Source organism: Bombina bombina, chromosome 5, assembly GCF_027579735.1.
Source record: "Bombina bombina isolate aBomBom1 chromosome 5, aBomBom1.pri, whole genome shotgun sequence".
Taxonomy (NCBI): Eukaryota; Metazoa; Chordata; class Amphibia; order Anura; family Bombinatoridae; genus Bombina; species Bombina bombina.
In genome coordinates, this window is record NC_069503.1 from 122,495,557 (window position 1) to 122,505,360 (window position 9,804).

The window sequence follows — 9,804 nt, forward strand, 5'->3', positions numbered from 1 at the left end:
CTCTTTTTATATTAGAATCCGCTAAAGGTTTTTAGAACCATATCAATACATTTTGGGTTAATGGCCTCTGGTTTAAAAACATCCCCCAGAAGTCTGGGGAGGCATTATCCCTGCATATACCCTTCATTGTTTCATTCAGCCCATCTTCTACCTATTAACATTTAGGCTAAACTGGAGCTCTCATCGATATGAAGAGTTTGTTATTTTTAAACACATAAAATGGTATACTGACCCCTTTCAGTACAGCATTGTCTCTACTGCAACAGTCCAGTCCCCTTTTGACCATAGTTGAAGTTCAAGTCTGTAATCTTTCAAAAGGTCCCAACACACAAGCACCCTTGTGCAACTGAGAAGATAATACCAGGGTTCCCCAATAGGTTTACTGACCATGGTTTACTTTCAGCGCGATCCCGCAGTATCAGGCTAGAAGGTGTTGTGATTCTTACTGATTACCTGCACTTATTGTGCTTCCTGTCTACTGTAGCTTGAGCGTATCTAAATGGTACAGTCCTGTTCCAGGATACAGTTGCCATTTGGGATATATATTTTTTTTAGCTGTTTACCGTTTTAATTTTAAAAATGGATGTTATTACTCTTTTAAATTTTGGTACATGCACCAAGGATTAATTGTTAAACTGCTTCTAGTAACCAGAAAAGGTAGTTTGTCCTGTGCAGTAAACATTCTGTTATTTGTATTATGGTTTCCAGCACCTGCAGAAGGAATTTGATGCTTCCCAGTATTCTTTGTCTTTTACACAGCCTTATGTTTGCAGATGACTGCAGCAAGCTCCTGTCTCCCAGATGCTCCTGTCTGCTATAAAGGAATATTAAACAGTATGAGATTGTAATATAAAAAGTTTGTGGTAGTTAAAGGGACAGTCTACACCAGAATTGTTATTGTTTTAAAAGATAGATAATCCCTTTATTACCCATTCCGCAGTTTTGCATAACCAACACAGTTATATTAATATACTTTCTCTTGCTAGCTGTATCCAGTCCACGGATTCATCCTTTATTTGTGGGATATTCTCATTCCCTACAGGAAGTGGCAAAGAGAGCACACAGCAAAGCTGTCCATATAGCTCCCCCTCTAGCTCCACCCCCCAGTCATTCTCTTTGCCGGCTCTAAGCACTAGGGTCTCTCTCGGGAGTGTAAAGTGAATGTGGTGTTAGAATTGTAGTTTTATTATCTTCAATCAAAAGTTTGTTATTTTAAATGGTACCGGCTTGTACTATTTACTCTCTAGCAGAAAAGTGATGAAGATTTCTGCTGAGAGGAAAATGATTTTAGCATGTTGTAACTAAAATCCACTGCTGTTCCCACACAGGACTGAGGAGTACCAGAAAACTTCAGTTGGGGGGAACAGTTTGCAGGGTGATCTGCAATAAGGTATGTTCAGTCATTTATTTCTAGACAAGACTGAGATAATGCTAGAAGAGACTGACAATATCCCCATGAGGGGAGGGTAAGCTATGTTCACAGACTTAGTAAGGAATTGAATGCTTACATAATAGGGCTAATATACTGGTTGACACTTATTCAGGGCAATCGATTGTTTGGCTAAGGAAAAATCATTTTGCAAGACACTTTGAAAGCCCTTTTGGGTTCTTTCTGGGGTTATTACCACATGGCTGTTTTTTAGTCACTTAGGAGTGATTTACTAGGCCTCACAGCTCCGGAGTAGAGTGGGAGGGGCCTTAGAATTGCAGAGAAGTTCATGCTGTTTCACATGGAGGGTCCTGCTGATGTTTGAGGGCCTTAAAGAAGCTATATTCCCCCAAATCTGATCCCTAAGGGCAGGTAGGGCCACAGCAAGGCTGTGGCAAGGTGCTGTAGTAATTTAAGTGGGTGTTGGCTTTAGGCTGCTCTGGTTTGGGCATTAAAGGCACAGTAAGTTTTTTTTCAAATTGTGTTTTTTATTTGATTAAAGTGATTTCCAAGCCTGCTTGTGTATATTACTAGTCTGTTAAACATGTCTGACACTAAGGAAAATCCTTGTTCAATGTGTTTAGAAGCCATGGTGGAACCCCCTCTCAGAATGTGTCCCACTTGTACTGTATGTCTATACACTTTAAAGATCATATTGTTGCACTTAAGAATGTGGCCCAAGATGATTCTCAGACTGAAGGTAACGAAGGGTAGCCCGTCTGCCTCTCCCCAAGTGTCACAACCAGTTACGCTCCCGCGCAAGCGACGCCTAGTACCTCTAGTGCGTCTAACCCTTTTACATTACAAGACTTAGCGGCAGTCATGGATAATTCTCTTACAGATTTCTTATCTAAACTGCCCGTGTTACCTGCAAAGCGTGATAGCTCCGTTTTAAGAACAGATTATGAGCATTCTGACGCTTTGGTAGCCGTATCCGATTATACCCTCACAAAGCTCTGAAGTGGGAGCGAGGGATTTGATGTCTGAGGGAGAAGTCTCTGATTCAGGAAGGGTTCCTCCTCAGACAGATTCAGATACATTGGCTTTCAAATTTAAACTAGAACACCTCCGCGTTTTGCTTAGGGAGGTATTAGCTACTCTGGATGACTGCGACCCTTTGGTGATCCCAGAGAAATTGTGTAAAATGGACAAGTACCTAGAGGTCCCTGTTTACACGGATACGTTTCCGGTCCCTAAGAGGATTGCGGATATCGTTACTAGGGAGTGGGATAGACCAGGTATTCCCTTTGTTCCCCCTCCTGTTTTTAAGAAAATGTTCCCCATACCTGACCCTGTGCGGGACTCGTGGCAGACGGTCCCTAAGGTGGAGGGGGCTGTTTCTACACTTGCTAAACGCACAACCAATTGAAGACAGTTGTGCTTTTAAAGACCCTATGGATAAAAAGTTAGAGGGTTTACTTAAGAAAATTTTTGTTCAACAAGGTTTTCTTCTCCAACCTATTGCCTGCATTATTCCTGTAACTACTGCAGCGGCTTTCTGGTTTGAGGCGCTGGAAGACTCGCTCCAGACGGAGACCTCATATGAGGACATTATGGATAGAATTAAGGCTCTAAAGCTAGCTAATTCTTTTATCACTGACGCCGCTTTCCAAATAGCTAAGTTAATGGCGAAAAATTCAGGTTTCGCCATTTTGGCGCACAGGGCACTATGGCTAAAGTCCTGGTCGGCCGATGTGTTGTCTAAATCCAAGCTTTTGAACATTCCTTTCAAAGGAAAGACCCTCTTCGGGCCTGAATTGAAAGAGATTATTTCAGATATCACCGGGGGAAAAGGCCATGCTCTCCCTCAGGACAAGCCCTTTAAGACAAAGAATAAAGCTAATTTTCGTTCCTTTCGAAATTTCAGGAACGGCCCCGCTTCATCCTCTCCGGCTGCAAAGCAAGAGGGTAACGCTTCACAGCCTAAGGCAACCTGGAAACCTTACCAGGGCTGGAATAAGGGTAAACAGGCCAAAAAGCCTGCAGCTGCCACCAAGACAGCATGAAGGGGTAGCCCCCGATCCGGGACCGGATCTAGTAGGGGCAGACTCTCTCTTCGCTCAGGCCTGGGCAAGAGATGTACACGATCCTTGGGCATTAGAGATTGTAGCCCAGGGATACCTTCTAGAATTCAAGGACTCTCCTCCAAGGGGAAGATTCCACATTTCTTGTCTGTCTACAGATCAGACAAAGAAAGAGGCGTTTTTACGCTGTGTAGAAGATCTACATACAATGGGAGTGATCCACCCAGTTCCAATTGCAGAACAAGGACTGGGGTTTTACTCAAACCTGTTTGTGGTTCCCAAAAAAGAAGGAACTTTCAGACCAAATCTGGGTCTCAAAATTCTAAACAAATTCCTCAGAGTCCCATCATTCAAGATGGAGACCATTCGGACAATCTTACCAATGATCCAGGAGGGTCAATATATGACTACCGTGGATCTAAAGGATGCGTATCTGCACATTCCTATCCACAAAGATCTTCACCAGTTTCTCAGGTTCACCTTTCTGGACAAGCATTATCAGTGTGTGGCTCTTCCTTTCGGGTTGGCCACTGCTCCCAGAATTTTCACAAAGGTGCTAGGGTCCCTCCTGGCGGTTCTAAGACCGCGGGGCATAGCAGTGGCGCCTTACCTAGAATTTCTAACGGAGGTCAGAAAGTTAAGACTGTTAACTACTTGCCGAGTTCTTCATTCCATTCCTCGGCCATCTGTAGCTCAGTGCATGGAGACAATCGGACTAATGGTAGCGGCAATGGACATAGTCCCTTTTGCTCGGATACACCTCAGACCACTGCAACTATGCATGCTCAAACAGTGGAATGGGGATTATGCAGATTTGTCTCCTCAAATTCAGTTGGACCAGGAGACCAGAGATTCTCTTCTCTGGTGGTTGTCTCAGGATCACCTGTCTCAGGGAATATGTTTCCGCAGGCCGGAGTGGATCATTGTAACGACCGACGCCAGTCTGTCAGGCTGGGGTGCGGTCTGGGACTCCCTGAAAGCTCAGGGCTTATGGTCTCGGGAATAAACTCTTCTCCCGATAAACATTCTGGAACTGAGGGCGATATTCAACGCTCTTCAGGCATGGCCTCAACTAGCTGCGGCCAAATTCATCAGATTTCAGTCGGACAACATCACGACTGTAGCTTACGTCAATCATCAGGGGGGAACAAAGAGTTCCCTAGCGATGACGGAAGTAACCAAAATAATCAGGTGGGCGGAGGATCACTCCTGCCATCTCTCAGCAATTCACATCCCAGGAGTAGACAACTGGGAGGCGGATTTTCTAAGTCGTCAGACTTTTCTCCCGGGGGAGTGGGAACTCCACCCGGAGGTATTTGCCCAGCTGACTCAGCTATGGGGCACCCCAGAGTTGGATCTGAAGGCATCCCGTCAGAACACCACACTTCCTCTCTATGGGTCCAGGTCCCGGGATCCCAAGGCGGTATTGATAGATGCTCTAGCAGCGCCTTGGTCCTTCAATCTGGCTTATGTTTTTCCACCGTTTCCTCTCCTCCCGCGTCTGGTTGCCAGAATCAAGCAGGAGAAGGCTTCAGTGATTCTGATAGCGCCTGCGTGGCCACGCAGGACTTGGTATGCAGACCTAGTGGACATGTCATCTGTCCCACCATGGACACTGCCAATGAGGCAGGATCTTCTAATACAGGGTCTGTTCAAGCATCCAAATTTAGTTTCTCTACGTCTGACTGCTTGGAGATTGAACGCTTAATTCTATCAAAGTGTGGGTTCTCTGAGTCAGTTATAGATACTCTGATTCAGGCTAGAAAGCCTGTCACCAGGAAAATCTACCATAACATATGGCGGAAATATCTTTGTTGGTGTGAATCCAAGGGTTACTCATGGAGTAAGATTAGGATTCCCAGGATATTGTCCTTTCTCCAAGAAGGATTGGAGAAAGGATTGTCAGCTAGTTCCTTAAAAGAACAAATATCTGCTTTGTCTATCCTGTTACACAAGCGTCTGGCAGAGGTACCAGACGTTCAAGCGTTTGCTCAGGCTTTAGTCAGAATCAAGCCTGTCTATAAACCTGTGGCTCTGCCATGGAGTTTGAATCTAGTTCTTTCAGTTCTTCAAGGGGTTCCGTTTGAACCTTTACATTCCATAGACATTAAGTTGTTATCTTGGAAAGTTTTGTTTTTGATAGCTATCTCTTCTGCTCGAAGAGTTTCAGAATTATCTGCCTTATAGTGTGATTCACCTTACCTGGTGTTCCACGCAGATAAGGTAGTTTTGCGTACCAAGCCTGGTTTTCTTCCTAAAGTTGTTTCTAACAAGAATATTAACCAGGAAATAGTTGTTCCTTCTCTGTGTCCTAATCCATCTTCGAAGAAGGAACGTCTATTACACAATCTTGATGTAGTTCGTGCTTTAAAGTTCTATTTACAAGCAACTAAGGATTTCAGACAAACATGTTCCTTGTTTGTTATCTATTCTGGTAAGAGGAGAGGTCAGAAAGCGACTGCTACCTCTCTTTCATTTTGGCTGAAAAGCATAATCCGTTTGGCCTATGAGACTGCTGGCCAGCAGCCTCCTGAAAGAATTACTGCTCATTCTACCAGAGCAGTGGCTTCCACATGGGCTTTCAAAAATGAGGCTTCTGTTGAACAGATTTGTAAGGCAGCGACTTGGTCTTCACTGCATACTTTTGCCAAATTTTACAAATTCGATACTTTTGCTTCTTCGGAGGCTATTTTTGGGAGAAAGGTTTTGCAAGCAGTGGTGCCTTCCGTTTAAGGTACCTGTCTTGTTCCCTCCCTTCATCCGTGTCCTAAAGCTTTGGTATTGGTATCCCACAAGTAAAGGATGAATCCGTGGACTGGATACACCTTGCAAGAGAAAACAGAATTTATGCTTACCTGATAAATTACTTTCTCTTGCGGTGTATCCAGTCCACGGCCCGCCCTGGCATTTAAGTCAGGTAAAAAAAATTTGTTTAAACTACAGTCACCACTGCACCCTATGGTTTCTCCTTTTTCTTCCTAACCTTTGGTCGAATGACTGGGGGGGTGGAGCTAGAGGGGGAGCTATATGGACAGCTTTGCTGTGTGCTCTCTTTGCCACTTCCTGTAGGGAATGAGTATATCCCACAAGTAAAGGATGAATCCGTGGACTGGATACACCGCAAGAGAAAGCAATTTATCAGGTAAGCATAAATTCTGTTTTTTACCTCTGTGATTACCTTGTATCTAAGCTTCTTCTGACATCCCCCTGATCACATGACTTTTAATTTATTATCTATTGACTTGCATTTTAGCCAATAAATGCTGTGTTGTGCTGACTCTTAAATAACTCCCTGGGCTTGAGAACAATGTTATCTATATGACCCACACGAACTAGCAATATCGTGTTGTGAAAAGCAAATAAAAAAGCATGTGATAAGAGGTTGTCTGCAGTGGCTTAGAAACAGGCAGACATTTAGAGGTTTAAAGGTTACACTGTAAATTCATATAACAATGTTGGTTGTGCAAAGCTGGGGAATGGTTAGTAAAGGCGTTATCTATATTTTTAAACAGTAACAATTTTAGTGCTGATTGTCCCTTTAAAAAGACTTTGCAATATAATTTCATTTTTTATTTTGTTTCCTTTTCTTGTAATTTAATTCTGAAAATTGTTGGTTTTCTAAATTCTACAAAGTTTGCATAAAGTAATGAATGTCACCATGTTTAAACTAAAGTTTACCTCCTTATCTTTCCCCTGCCGGGGAAAATTAGGAACAGATATAAAACAGACAATAAAGGAGACTGCAAACAAGGCCATGTATCACCTAGGATTGCTATAAAGTTATTATCTAACATAATTTCCACATTGTCTTGTTTGCACAGTATTTTTCATTGCCTGTTTTATTGTCCTCAGCAGAAGAGATAGATAAGGAGGGAAACTTAAATTTAAACATGGTGGCATCCATACTTTATACGTGTATATATTGCCAATATTTAGACAACTAATACAATTGAAAAAAATACATCTACCTACTGTTCTCAGGATAATCTTTGCCTTAAAGACATCATTAAGTCTATTTTGTATTTACGGTTTAATATCCCATTAAGCAAAGTCATATTTTATTCTTTTGCTAAATTTTCTGACTTTGACTGTCTCGAGGCATAAGGTCTCAGTGCAGCTTCTACCACTGTAGATGATTTTAAGATTACAAAATCCTTTACCAGGTGAGATGCTATCCAAGCTGTAAAACCTATAGCCATATTATTCTTTTTGATACTTGTACTGGTTGTTTAAGAGGAAACTTATAATCTCTCGAGATTTGCTGTCCTCTCCAATATTTCAGTTGCCAGGATACACCCTTCTGTATACAAAAATCTGCCTAGATATATTCATTGGAATTCTGAAAGGGCTCCCGGATATATGTCAAGAGTTCTTACATAAACAAGATCTTTCTATCCAAACATTAGATGTATGCAGTTGTTCCCTCACAGACAAATTGTTGATTATTTTGTTCATAAAAGCGATTCTCAGCAGATTGGAAAGTCACTATCCAATAACAATCCAACAATGCCCCTCCTATGTCAGCCAATAAGCATGTAAGTTCTACTCGTGTTCCTTCTCAATTGGGTAATGACTTGAAAACTTTATAAAGGTGTCTTCCACCCCGTCTTCTCTCACTTCACAGACGGCCTCAACCCTTGTTAACTTGCATGTGCCACAGAGTGCTGCTTTGACTAAACAGAGTGACAGAGTGGTGTGCAGAAGAATTGGAAGATAGAATAGGATTGGAAGGAAAGGGTGGAAACTGGGAGTTAATGCTGGGGGAACAGGGAAGATATATATTAAAAAAAAAAGGCTAATTGTATGTGACTTGCCTTTTTGGCTGTCCAATGTAGACATTGCAGCTAGTACTACCCTGTCATATTTTATCTAATACTTTAATATATTTGTGTCCTAGCACTGTATCTGTCCAACTGAAAACACTGCAGCAGGTCCCAATGTGGAATAAGAAGTACCAGTCTCGCTCTATATATGTAAATATATAAATTAGGTTTAAAGGGACATTAAACTTTAAAATTAAACTTTAATGATTCATATAGAGCACACAATTTCTTTCATAAAATGATGATAGTCCATAGGGCTCCATAACATGTGGGATACATTTCCCGCCACTAGGAGGAGGCCAAGAACCCACTCAAGAGCTTAAAATCTCTCCCACCTCCCATCTTTATTCAGTTCTGTTCTTGGCCTCACTGGAGAAGGTTGAGAATAGAGGCGTTAAAGCTACTTGCTTATGGATTAATGTTTGGGAGCTGACCAATGTGAGCCACTTATTCCTGGGATTTATCATTCGCAAAGAAGACAGAAGAGATTTCTCAGCAGATGAATTATACAGGGACATATACATACCCTGTTATGTGCATTGTATCTCCCTATGGGATTTTAGCCATTACTACTTTCAGTGTCCCTGGCAATTGTCCTTAGCCTCCCCCTGGGGGACAACAGTATTTCCTCAGATATCCTCTGCGGTACACGTACTAGCACTGGATGGGCTCTCTACTGGATACTGCTGTCGCTTTATGCCTGATAAACCGGCGGAGGGGTGCTACTTCAGATAAGTGACACACTCAGCCCAGAGGCTATCAATAAGTACTTAGGTACAGCATAGCCAGGGGACTGCTCTCTTTCTGACACACTTTTTCTCTTTACAGGTATCTGTATGCCCTATCCTAATCAGGGACACATCCAGGTAAGACTGACTCCCTTTATAGCCCTCTCGCAGCTCTGAGCAACTTTTTTTTTTTTTACACTTTTCAAAAAGTAGTGTATGGCCTTTTAAGAAAACTATTAACCGCTCTGTGCAGTTAGTGGTTCAATAGGGCATCATTCGGTTTGGTCAGGGGTAATTTATTAGCAATCTGTTGATATGTGTAGTGCTTTAGTGCAAACTTGTACCTTTTACTGCACATTAAGCCCCTCTGAGGCACTGGCATTATTCCAGATGACAGCCTTGCCCCCTCAGCTTTGTGTTCTTTACTCAGGAGCTGCTACAGAGCAAAATAGCAGCGTAGGAGCATTTGGCCTGCATTTATTAAGTTTCTTCCACCAAATTCCCAGTCCTGTCACTGGAGGGGGTGAGTACCCACGCAGGAACTGCCAAGGAGATCACTGGGGGTTAATTCTGTAACTTTGGGCTTGATTATATAGTCACTATTGTTCCACTAGGTGTCAGAGGGGTCTCTACCTATTTTTTACATCAGTGTATGTCTGTTTTTTCCTCATACTCTGCTAAACTAATATTAGAGCAAACTGAATCTGTCCCCACTGATATCAGTTTAAACCCTTTAGAGGTGTCCTCTACAAATAACCCTCCCTGTAAATTATTTTGTGTGTTTTGCAACTTTGTTCCTG